Source organism: Panthera pardus, unplaced genomic scaffold, assembly GCF_024362965.1.
Source record: "Panthera pardus isolate Hobbes unplaced genomic scaffold, ASM2436296v1 HiC_scaffold_17, whole genome shotgun sequence".
Lineage (NCBI taxonomy): Eukaryota > Metazoa > Chordata > Mammalia > Carnivora > Felidae > Panthera > Panthera pardus.
Window position 1 is genome coordinate 148,292,387 of NW_026526732.1, and position 13,262 is coordinate 148,305,648.

The window sequence follows — 13,262 nt, forward strand, 5'->3', positions numbered from 1 at the left end:
CTGGTCAGCTTCCGGGTGCTTGGAAACTTTCTATGGGCTGCACAGGTGGGCGGGATTGCAGGGGCTCAAGGGAAAAAGTGAGGGGTACTTATCAGTTGTGCTACACAGACAGTTGGCTGATCAAGAGGCCAAGCAAGATTATAGAAGCTAAAAGTATGCAAGGGGAGTATCCAGCCTCGGACATCTGGCTGGCTCTTTTTTTTTTTTTTTTTTTTTTTTAAATCTGCTTTTGTCAGCTTTCCTTCTCATTCCCCCCTCTTGATTCTCAAGCTCCTGTAGCAGCCTTAGAGAAAATCAGTTTGTGGGGGCCAGGGAACCCTTTGCTGCTATGGGAGGAGGGGCAGAGACCATTCTGTTTTTTTCCTGCTGGACAGGGACATCGAAAGGAGGAATGTGACAGCTAGGGTTCTTAGCCATCCAAAGGAGAGGAGCGACAGCTAGAATGGCCCAACTGGTGCAACATCTGGAGCTTTATAGCTTCTAGGTGAGAGGAAACAAATCTGGTTAGCATATTAAGAATACAAGGACCAAACAGGAAGGCTATGAAAAACATTAGGAGAGGACCAGCTAAAGGGAGGAGCCAGGATGTCCAATTTTATATGTTGTTCCAAGAGTTCCATGAGTCTGTTAATTTTTGCCTCCATTTGTTGATTTGTCTCCTAACCCAGTGGTGTAAGGTGGTTAGGGTAGAGCCAAGGGCTCACATCTGTTGCCTTAGCGTCAGATTGCCTATCTTATTTAGATTCCTGACCCCCCTTTATGCCCTTGAAAATGGGGGGAGGGCACCCGTAAAGGATTTTATAAGGGGAGAACCCCATCTGCTTCTTTACCTTCTCATTTGCAGCTGTAGTCTGCCTTCCTGAAGGTTCCTTATCTCTCCCTGCCTAATGTTAACCCTCTCCCTATTCATCTCTCCCCCTGGAAGAGGGCCTGTGACTGCTGTTTAGGGAACAGTGACGATGACCATTCTGGTTTTTTCAAGCTGATAAGGGACAGTGTGGTCTAAGACACTGTGAGAATTATCGGTTATATTGAAACAACATATGTCAGGAAATCTCTAATAACTCAGGTGACAGAGTAGCAGTAAGTAATCAACGGTGGCTCTATCTCCAAGAGTTTCGCCCTAACTTTATTTAATTTTTTTAAGCATCGGATGCTTGTGAGGTGTTATTTATAGTTTTGCTGAATATAAGCAGACAGTTTGTTTTATTTCGAGGTGCAAAACTTTTCCAAGAGCCAGGAGTCCTACCATAGAAAGAGCCAAGACAGCCAAGACAGCTGTTTACCATTATTACTTTGTAAATTTTTAGGTAAGCTGAATCCAAGTATTATTTTGTAAAGCGGAAGTTTTTTTTTTTTTGTTTAAATTAACGTTTATTTATTTTTGAGACAGGGAGAGACAGAGCATGAACAGGGGAGGGTCAGAGAGAGGGAGACACAGAATCTGAAGCAGGCTCCAGGCTCTGAGCTGTCAGCACAGAGCCCGATGCGGGGCTCGAACTCACGGACCGTGAGATCATGACCTGAGCCGAAGTCGGCCCCTTAACTGACTGAGCCACCCAGGTGCCCCAGTAAAGCGGAAGTTTTATTACTTCTTGTGCCTTTTCCATTTTGCAGGGGAAGGCCTCTACCCAATTAGTAAAAGTATCAACACATACCAAGAGATACTGGAATCCCTTTGACCTTGGCATTTGAGTGAAATTTACTTGTCAGTCTTCCTCTGGATAGCCTTCAGTTTCTTGATTGCCTGGGAGAGTAAGTTTGTGGTTGAGAGGATTGTTTCTAAGACAAACTTCACAGGCTACTACTTGTTGAAATGCCCTTGATGAATTTTTCCCAGTAAACTTCCTTTGGGCCATTCGATAAGTTGCATCCCTCCCTAAATGAAAGGCCTGATGCAGTGCTTTAATGATCTTCTCGCTCTGTGAGCTAGGTAATAGCAATTGCCCTTGCTCTGTTTGTAACCATTTCAAGGGCTGGAGACAGTGTCCATGAGTCAGACCCCAGTTCATTTCCTCAGGAGAGTAGGTGGGATTGAGTCTCCTTTTATAATTGATATAGCAGGTGAACTATTTTCCTGAACCCCGGTATCCACAGTCTACAATATCTAGTAATTTTTAAACACCCATGCAAATGTTGATCTTTCCTGGAGCTAGTAACACTCTAGACTCTAATTCAGTTAAAATGTCCCTTCCTAGCAAGGGATTAAGGCTCTCTGGCATTATCAGGAAAGAATGAGAAAAAGTTCGGTTTCCCCATATACATCTCAGGGGCTGAGAGACAAATTTAGTCATAAGCTTTCTGGGGACACCTCTGATTATTATGCTGGGTTTGGATAGTTGGCCGGGAGTGGAAAGGAGGACAGAAAAGGTGGCTCCAGGATCAAGAAGGAAATCAACTGGTTTTTCTTTTATATCCAGAGTTCCCGAGGCTCTGGGTTTCCAATAGACAGTTGGTTCCAGGGAGCCACACGAAGAGCCCCAGGCCCCATCGGTCCCTTTCAGGAACACTGGTTATCTGAGCCCTTGCAGATAGAGGTCCCTGGGGGGATTCAGACTTCCAGTGATTGTCTCTACATAAGGGGCATGGCTTATGGGACTTTGACTTCTGTTGTCTCTTCTGAGGGCAGTCTTGTTTCCAGTTCCCTGAATGGCCACATAAGTGGCATTTGGTGCCAGGACCTTGGGAAGTCTGGTCTGACGTAGTATGTAAGGCTGCGACTAAGGCCTCAGATTTTTTTTTTTAAACTTCTGTTCCTGTTCTTTTCTCTTCATCTCAGTTGTAATATTCCTAATTGGCAGCTTGTAAGAGCTCCTCCAGGGTCCCTTCCGGGCCAACAGCCAATTTTTGCATTTCCTCTGAATATCTAGGTCTGATTGAGTGACAAATTTACCCTTTATTTAAAAAAAAAATTTTTTTTAGCGTTTATCATTTTAGAGAAAGAGAGAGACAGAGCATGAATGGGGGAAGGTCAGAGAGAGAGGAAGACACAGAATCTGAAACAGGCTCCAGGCTCTGAGCTGTCAGCATAGAGCCCGACGCGGGGCTCGAACTCACAGACCGCGAGATCATGACCTGAGCCGAAGTCGGTCACCCAACCGACTGAGCCACCCAGGCGCCCCCAAATTTACCCTTTAAAATAGTCTCAGGGCGCCTGGGTGGCTCAGTTGGTTAAGTGTCCAACTTTGACTCAGGTCATGATCTCGTGGTTTGTGAGTTCAAGCCCCGCGTCGGGCTCTGTGCTGACAGCTTGCTCAGAGCCTGGAGCCTGCTTCAGATTCTGTCTCCTTTTCTCTCTGCCGCTGCCCCCACTCACACTCTGTCTCTGTCTCTCTCAAAAATAAATAAACATTAAAAAAATTTTTAAAAATAATCTCAGCCTTAAGGGTGTCAGGGGAGATAGCCACATATTTAATGAGAGCCTCCCTCAACTTCTCCAGGAAGGCCATTGGGCTCTCATTCTGTGTTTGTAAAATAGTGGCTAATTTAGCATAATTTAAGGGCTTAATCTTAGATTTCTTTAATTTTTCTAAAATACAAGCTTGGAAGTGGTAGCGATACCATTCCCCAATGCAGTGGACATAGTCCCAGTTGGGATCTTGGGGTGAAACTGCCTGAGCTCCAGTAGGGAGCTGGAAGTGCCCTATAGGACTTCCAGTTCCTTGATAATTAATGAGTTACTCATCCCCATATCTCTTAGCTGCTGCCTGAACCCCATAATTTCTGCCTTATGAAGAGTCTGACTTAACAAAAGCATTATATCTTTCCAGGTCAACTCAAAAACATGCATAATATTCTGAAAAGTCTCTATATACTTATCCGTTCAGAAAATTTACCTAGGTCTCCTTTTATGTGTCTTAAGGCTTGTAATGTAAAAGGTTTCTCCTCCTGGCATTCTAGCTTCTCATAAGGGAAACATGCCTGTTACATTATGGTGAGGGCCTGGATAAGGTGGGCAGCAGGGAGCAGCATTTCACTTTTTATATAGATTGAGGACTCAAGGAGGGGTTTGAGATGCAAGACTTCCCTTCCTCCTTCTCTAGATCTGCTTTGGATGGAGATAAGGGGCCCTTAATTGTTTCCTCTCCTGATTGCTGGACTTCAGAAAGAGTTGCCATTAAATCAGATTCCCCTTACATTGCTTACATATATCTCAATTTTTTTAAGGCCCCAAAACAGTGAACTTAGGGGACTTCTCCCATTTCCCTTCCCATTTGCAAAACAAGTCCAATTGTAGGATAGTATTATAATTGATATTTCTCTCTGGCGGCCAGGTTTCTTCCTCCAATTTGTATTGGGGCAAAGTCTTTGTGTAAAAGAAAATGAGTCATGATGCATTCCAAAGGAATAATGGCCTTAGTTGGGGAATTACTCAACTATAAGAAAAAAGAAGAAAGGCGTCCCTTATCTTAATTTTCTATAGCTGGCCAGAAGAAACCCCATCTCCTCACCTCTCACATTTTGGCTGTCTATGCTACTGGCAACCAAAAGCGCTTTGACTCTCACGAGGTGCTGGGAGTAGTCACTCTTACTCAGACTTGACCCTACCTCTGAGAACTGACCTGGTCTTCCCCGATTTCTACTACCCCTCTGTTTCCCACCTACAAGACCTTGGGGGTATGGGCTATAACCAAACAAGACTTCCCAGGTTGTCATAGGATGCACTAATTTTATTTTGGACCAACAGTAATTTACATATTGGTCATCGGCCGTTGCGGGGGTGATTAAAGAGCCAAAGTCAAGGTCTATTCCCCTGCCTTTTTCATCAATGTTCCCATAAATATATTCCTGCCATGTGGATATTCATTTTCAGCCTACAATGGTAAAAAGGCTCCCATATATCTTGGTAAAAGCACTTCATATGGTATCCATCCCTCATATGGCACAGGCATCCATTCCTCTGCTAAATAGGAACAACACAAGTGTGGAGGATTTGGAAGCCAGCACCAAGGTATTGCCATCATTTTTCCAGCCTTTGAATCAAAGGAGGAGGATTTTTAATCTTAAATCAATGTACTTTTAAAGTCCATTCATTTTAATCTTAGTCCATCCTGACTATATATAAAATTTCTTTTTAAAGATTTCCCTTCATGAGCCTTCTACAGCTTTCCTTCGCATTTAGATTCTATCCCAAGTCATTTATCTCCAAATAGCCAGTCTCATTTAGGACAAAATTTCTTACTTTTTTTTTTTAATTTTTTAAATGTTTTATTTTATTTTTGAGAGAGAGAGAGAGAGCACATGAGGAGGGAGGAGCACAGAAAGAGAGAGGGAGACACAAAATCCAAAGCAGGCTCCAGGCTCTGAGCTGTCAGCACATAGCCCAATGCGGGGCCTGAACTCATGAGCTGTGAGATCATGACCTGAGCCAAAGTCAGATGCTTAACCGATTGAGCCACCCAGGCACCACCAAAATTACTTTCTTTTACCTACAATAAAGATGTATTTCCATTTCTTATATCTTTCTTATCTACTTTTTTACATACAGAGTTGTTTCCTTATTTCCAGCAGTCTTAATTACATTTAGCAGAATTTTAACTCTTAGAAACCTTAGTCTCCAGTGAAAACTAAGTAACTAAGTAACTGACTATGAACTGTCTGTTACATCAGAATTCCTTAAGTGGCAAACTTAGAAATCAATTAAGCACAAAGCGCGTTTTCCAACAGATCGAAATATCCTTAGTTTCTCTGCACAAGTCAGAAGCACAAACTTACATCTAGTAATTAGTGTTTTTGCCTCTTATCTTGTTAGATATCCAATGAATTCAATCCCAATTTATCATGGAAGTAAAACTTTAATGTTTTAGGTTAACAAAGACTTTGAAAGCTATCTTAACAATTACCCATGAAAACTATGAGACAAAATTAACAATTATTTAAGGCATCCTTTTGCTAACAAATTGGAACAGAGATAACATGAGTTTATTTGACCTTCAGCAAATCTAGATAGAATAAAAGTGTTGTTTTGTTTTGTTTTGTTTTTAACTTACTGTTGATAAACATTGTCTATCTCAAACCAACAAACTTAAATTAGCTTAAACACAGAATACGTTAAAAAAAAATTTTTTTTTAATGTTTATTTATTATTGAGAGAGAGAGCAAGGGAGACAGAACATGAGCAGGGGAGGGAGAGAGGGAGGGAGAGAGGGAGACACAGAATCTGAAGCAGGCTCCAGGCTCTGAGCTGTCAGCACAGAGCTGATGCGGGGCTTGAACTCATGAACAGTGAGATCATGACCTGAGCCAAAGTCAGAGGCTCAACCGACTGAGCCACCCAGGCACCCCTACATTGAATATGTTTTACTTGGGTCCATTTAAGGCATTTTTCCCCATAGTTAATTTTTACCTGGAACACTGGTGGGGAAATCTGAAGTGGGTAGTCTTTGCTCCTTGACATCTATGGTGGGAGGAGGAGCTGATGGTGCCTGAGGCATTGAGGAGCCAGTTATGCAGGGGAGGGAAGGGGAAGGAAAGCAGAAGGGGTGAGGTGCTAGCAGAAGGTAGAGAAAGAGAATTCCCAGTTTTAAATCTTGTCAGCTCAGACAGAGGAGCAGACCCCAGGTTTCTTTCATTTTGTTTTGTTTTCCACTGGTGGAATTAGGCAGTCCATGTCAGTCCAGAGACGACAGGGAATTTCCCTGAAACATAGGGAGTTTTGGCAGCTGCTTGGGAATAGTTTTAAAGTCCCCATTTTGAGGTAGAGTGACCAGAGATAGTTGGCTTTAAGAGTTGGTTTTGAGGAATTCTCCCCCATCCTGGTATTCTAGATGGGTCCCTCCCAATGTATGGTGTCACAGGACAAACAAGAGGGAAGAGAAAGACGGTTTTGTCTCTGGGTGCTCCCCTCACCTGGCTTAGATACCTCTTAGCATTGGAAGGTCAGTATAAACCCCTGACTCAGATCAGGCCTCTGTGGACCTGATTCTGCCTTGAGCTGTATGAGGTCATCATGGAATCGCAGGGTAGGACCCATTCAGTCTCTGTAGCTGAAATCATGGAGTACGGGCACTCATACACATTTAGACAGATTGCAGACTTCCACACAGGACTTCTCTGTCCTATGTGGCAACTGTGTCACCGGGGAGGTGATCAAGCTTCCCTTCCACCTCTAGGGTGGGCCTGAATTTGGTTCTGGGTCCCTGGAGACATTTACCTGATCTGATGTCCTGTCCTGGCAGAATTTTCTGATTCCCACTAAAGTTGGTTTGAGCACAGTGGTGACCAATTATTGCTGGCCTGGCAAGGGTTGGGGTCCAGTGAAATCACTGGCAGTGTGCCTTCCTTTCTGTTGCAGGGCCCCCAGTGAGTGGCTTCTCTGCTGGCCTCTGACAACAGTGGTTCAAGGGGCCAGCATGGCTGTTAACCACTTGGCCAATGCACCAAAAATGTTATAGCAAATATTTGGAGGTCAGGAAGAGACCAGTGACACGCACTTGGGGAATCAGAAAAGACTGTTTATTCTGCACCAGTGCTTATCTAGGGTCATATGGCCAATTAGTGTAAGGTCAAATTATTTATTTATTTATTTATTTATTTATTTATTTATTTTTATTTATTTATTTTTTTGCTTTCTGTTTGGTGCTCCTTTCACAAATTTGTAGAATACCGGGTGCCTGGGTGGCTTAGTTGGTTGGTTGAGCATTTGACTTCAGCTCAGGTCATGATCTCATGGTTTGTGAGTTTGAGCCCTGTGTCAGGCTCTGTGATGACAGCTCAGAGCCTGGAGCCTGCTTCGGAATCTGTGTCTCCTCCTCTCTCTCTGACTCTCCCCTCCTTGTGCTCTCTCTCTGTCTCTCTAAAACATAAATAAACAAACATTAAAAAATTTGTAAACTATCAACAATATTACTGTTTTGAGTCTTTTAGTTCTAATTATTGTACAAAAGGCTTCATCTTCTCCTTAAAGCAGTTTAGTCACCAGAAGCCTAGAAAGATTTTCTTTTTGTCAGAAATATCTAAATGATATAAATTATTTTTCTGCTAGCTTGACCACATTCATTAGTCTTTTTCCTTTTTTATCTTTCTTCTCAGATAGTTTTGTTAGCATTTAGAGCTTATCTGAATATGAACACATACATGCACATATGTATCTACATATATATGCATATTCATGCACACACATCACTATATGGTGTTTCTTGAGACCTGTTAAAATTGCTGCCTTTATCTACTCTTGCATATGCTACAAGAATTCATGGGAATTACAACTTGACTGAGAATCAATATCTTCAATTTTGCAATCCAGATCTTGTATTTTTCCTAAATTAGGCATTCATGTTTGAAGCCACCCTTCATTTATTTCCTGACTGTGGTATTTTGCATGGAGCAGCCATACAGGTCTCCACCCTGGCTCACCACCATGCAGCAAGAAGGACGCCCATGTGCTCACTTGGTTTGCCTGGACAGGGAGCTAGCTGGCCCAGAGAGCCTCTTGCCAGCCAGTGGGGCTGAACTGAGGCCAATATTTAACTTCCTGTCATATCAGAGGTCTCCCTCTCCCATCTAGAGGAATTAATAACTTCTCATGGGCTGAAACTTCCCCAGATGCTGGCAGCAGATGATCCCAGACAGATATCTGTGCCCAAATCCTGTCTTCTTGGCAGCAATCTGAATATTCTTACTGACAAGGCCACTTTCTTACATGTGCCCTATAAACAAAGGACCAATAAAGAGATGAGGTCCCAGCCCTGGAATGTAAATGCCTCTGTGGGAGGGAGCAGGGTGGCCTTTCCTAATGTGGTTGATCCTTGGCCTTGAAGGTTTTCCATGTATTTCCAGGTATTCAATGAATCCTTAACTCACGCAGTGAGATGTTTTTTCTAAAATGTGTCCCTGACTTTGTGTATTGCAGCAGTAATCATCAGTGCATTCCACACTCACTTTGCCCTCCTCTGTGAGCACTACACCTACACAGGGCCTGCAGAGTGAGTTCTGGCTACTGCTGCAGAGTGAGCTCTGGCTACTGATGCATAGCCAATTTCTAGCACTATTTTTGTGTGGTGTGGTAACAGAGAGGAAGAGAGACCAAAATACATAACCTTTTTTTTCCTTTCCTTCCCTCTTTCGCCTCTGTATCCTCCCTCCCTCCCTCTGTAAATTTCTCTTTCTCTCTCCATCCATCTATCCAACAGCTTTCAGCTATCTATGTATCATTATGGTTCTATCAAAAGTAGCACACCATAGTGGTTTAGAGCACAGACTCTGAAGCCTTGATGTCTGAGTTTAAATGCCATCGCTGCCATGTAATGATTGTGCGAACATAGACATGCTATCTGGCATCTCTATACCTTGGTCGCTCTACCTCTAAAGTGAGAATGACAATAGTATTTGATCCTGTATGATTTTTATGAAGATTATTATTCCTTAAGTGTATAGAACTATGCCTGGCACTAAGTAATGTTAAATATTTATTAACTAAATTAAAATTTTGTGACACTACAACACATTGTTTAGCGTGCTGTAAATGTATTTAGTGTAGATATATCAATGTATATTACATTAATAAGTTAAGTAAGCTTGGGAATATTAGGGAAGAATGATATGAGAACCAAAGCCAAAATGATGTGTGAGCATGTAGTCTGTTCTCAGCATGAGATAGCAAAAAGCTCTCTTGCCTCAGTTCTCAGATACATACTCTTTTTTGGGCCTCTGCTTTTGGGAACTCTCTTCCAAGAATAGGACTGTATACAAGTGCATGTGGGCTTATTAGGTCAAGATCCCTGTGGGGACACACCTGTGTAGGCAGATGGGGATGACTGGGCAGGATACAGTCATGATCTGAAGTGGTTAGACGTATCAGGAGCTCAGAGTTCGTTATTAGATAAGCTCTAGATTAGAAAAAAGAAACCCATTTCTGATTTTGATAGACCTATAAAAAATTCAAGGCATGCCCATTCTAATAAAGAGCAACATGGTTGGCTCTCTACTGCAAATCCTATCAATTGCTGTTCATAACAACAGACTCTGGGGTGTTAATAATTTTTACAAATGTGGAAACATGGATCTACTAATGTCGTTTGTTCATTAGTTTCCTCAAAATGAAAAAGAGAATACCCCTTTACTCTCACTTTGTGATTTGAAAGGGAAAATTTGTGACAAAAGGTGTACCCTAAATGGCACATAAGAAATTAATACAACTCGTTGTCCAAGAAGGTATAGCTTAAAAATGTATAAGACACAAAATATTGCAAAGCAATTGAGTGATTAAATTAGTAACTGCTAGTGAAGGAAGAAGTTTGTTGAAGACTATTGAAAATTACTGAGGTTGGCAAAAATAAAACTACAGAATAACTTCATTATATATTTGTTGATTTCCAAATTAAATACAAAATAAGACCTTGGGTCCTCTGGTAGTAGAGGAAGGTTCTGATGTTGACATTGAACTCTACTCATAAAGCATAGATTCTGAGAGATGTTGATCAAAGAAGATGGTATCTTTTGGACATTTGTCCCTAGGGATCTTCCAAAACTGAGAGCATCTGGGTTTAGACAGACAGTGTTCACCAGGGAAGTTTCTCTTGACTGTTCCCCACTCCTCCAACTCATATTCACTGCATTTCCTTGTCTGCCTCTTACTTCCAACCCCACATCTGTCTATACTATGCTCATTGCCAAATAGAATAATTAGAAGGACTTTACCCAGAACGAAGATATTTTCCTGGGTCACCATCTTCTCAGGCATTTTTCTTGGCAGTGACTGTCTTCATAACAGAACACAGATCAGGATGATGTCAAGAAGGAATCGAGAGAAAGCTAGAGTTGGGTGTAACCAGCTGGCCTGGTCAGATCAGGTTTCAGTTATTCATAAAGACCTCTGAACTGTAAAGTCTATTGTAACTTGAAGGGTCTGTGTAAAGTCACCTCTGAGATTAGGAAATTCTACAGACAGAAGAACTCCAGGTGACATAAAGTCATAGCAGATCGGAAGTTGCTATGGTTACTCAGGGTAGGAAGCATGCCAATGCCTCTGACATCTCTGTGGGGTGTGAGATGAGAGGCAGTGAGCATGGGTTGGGGGGTGGGGAGGTCAGGTGAAGGCTTGTGTGATGTACTCCAGGACTCATTGCCAATTTTCCCTCACAGAAATTCTTTCCTGGAGTACTCTTTCAACACATACACCCTGCTCCAGTCTGAGTCAGGTGTCTCTCCTCTGAGTTTCCAGAGAACACATTTCTATTCTGAGGGGCCACTGCTCTTCATAGCTCACTGTAGGAGGAAGCCCAGGGCCAGCTCTATATCCCTCTGCTAGCTCTTTCTTACTTCCTGGTATCTTTCTTCCTGATTTGCTTCTCCTTAGGTTCTACTCTTGGGTGCTATCTTGTTATATCTATTTATACATGTATATATGTATGTAGGTACATACGTATATATTTTTCCTCAAATAGATTTTGTTTTTTAGAGCAGTTCTAAGTTCACAGCAAAACTGAGCAGAAAATACAGAGTTCCCATACATCACCTGTTCCTGCATATACATAACTTTCTTCATTATTAGCATCTCACACCAAAGTGGTATATTTGTTACAATCAATGAACCTACACAGACATGTCATTATCACCCAAAGTCTGTAGTTTACATTAGGTTCACTCTTGATGTTGTGCAATTTGTGGGTTTTGACAAATGTGTGTGACGTGTATCCATCAATATAGTATCATACAGGGTAGTTTTACTGCCCTAAAAATCCTCTGTGTTCTCCCTATTCATTGCTCCCTCCCCTCTAATGTCTGGAAACCACTGATCTTTTTATTGTATAGTTTTGTCTTTTCCAGAGTGGCATATAGTTGGAATCATGCACCATGTAACCTTTTTTAGATTGGCCTCTTTCACAGAGTAATATGCATTTAAGTTTCCTATAAGTCTTTTCATGGCTTGATAGCTCATTTTAGTGCTGAATTATATTCTATTCTCTGGATTTATCTTTGAAAATATAGACATATCTTTAGGGGAAAAAAGCAGAAAAAAATCACTGACAGATTTCATGTTTCTATTGTCTTTAGGAAATATGATAATCAAGTATTAGGGTGGAGGTCTTTGCTTTGATTAACATTAGGATAAAATCAAAACTCTTTGCCATGTCATACCTGAGTTTTTTCTCTATGAACTCTCTAATCTTGTTCCAGCCACACTGATCTTGATCTCTACACAAAACACACTCATACCCTCCTTAGGGGCTTTGCAGTATCTCTTGCCTAAAATCCTTTTCCTTCAGATCTTAATATGATAAAAGAAAGAGAAAATATTTGTCACATCTGTTGGGATTTGAACCCCATTTTTCTTCTACATCCTAATAATCCCCCCTTATCTGCTGGGGATATGTCCTAAGACTCCCAGTAGATGTCTGAAACCACGGACAGTACCAAATTCTATATACACTATATTTTTTTCCTATAGATACATACTTCTGATAAAATTTAATTTGTAAATTAGGCACAGTAAAAGATTAACATTAATAAAATAAGTAAACAATAAAATAGATAAAATAAAATATGACAATATACTATAAAAAGTTATGTGAATGTTGTCTATCTCAAAATATCTTACTATGCTGTACTCTTCATCTTGTGAGGGTGTGAGATGCATTTTATCATCTCACGATAAATGCCTATGTGATGAGATAAAGTGAGGTGAGTGACACAGGCACTGAGAAGTAGCGCTATTATTCTCAGGCTACTATTGACCTTATGACATATCCTCAGAAGGAGGGTCATCTGCTTCCAGACTAAGGTTGACCCCTGGTAACAGAAACCATGGAAAGCGAAACTGTAAGTGTGTGTGTGTGTGGGGGGGGGGGGGGGGGGGCTACTGTATACCCCTAGCACTTAGTGCAGTGACTGATGCATAATGGCTGCTAAACTTTTTATTAATTAAAAATATCTATGGAGTGCCTGGCTGGCTCAATTGGTAGAGCGTGCACCTCTTGATCTCAGGGTTGTGGGTTTGAGACTCATGTTGGGTATAGAGATTACTTAAAAATAAAATCTTTCAAAAAATCTAATATGTTTCTTCCAGTGGAATATACACACTATGAAGGTAGCTATTTTATGTGTGTCTTTACAGCAGCACATGTTAGGCATTCAGTAAACATTTATTGAATGTGTATCACATTCTTTAGATTGATCTTCTTTGAACATTTTTTTAATTTTGAAAAACCAGAAAACTATGTATAATAGGGAAGGCACAAAAGCCAAAGGCAGACACCATAGAAAGATTCTTTTGTAAAAATATGTTTTCCATGTCTATAGTGAACCCAAAAATTATCTGGACA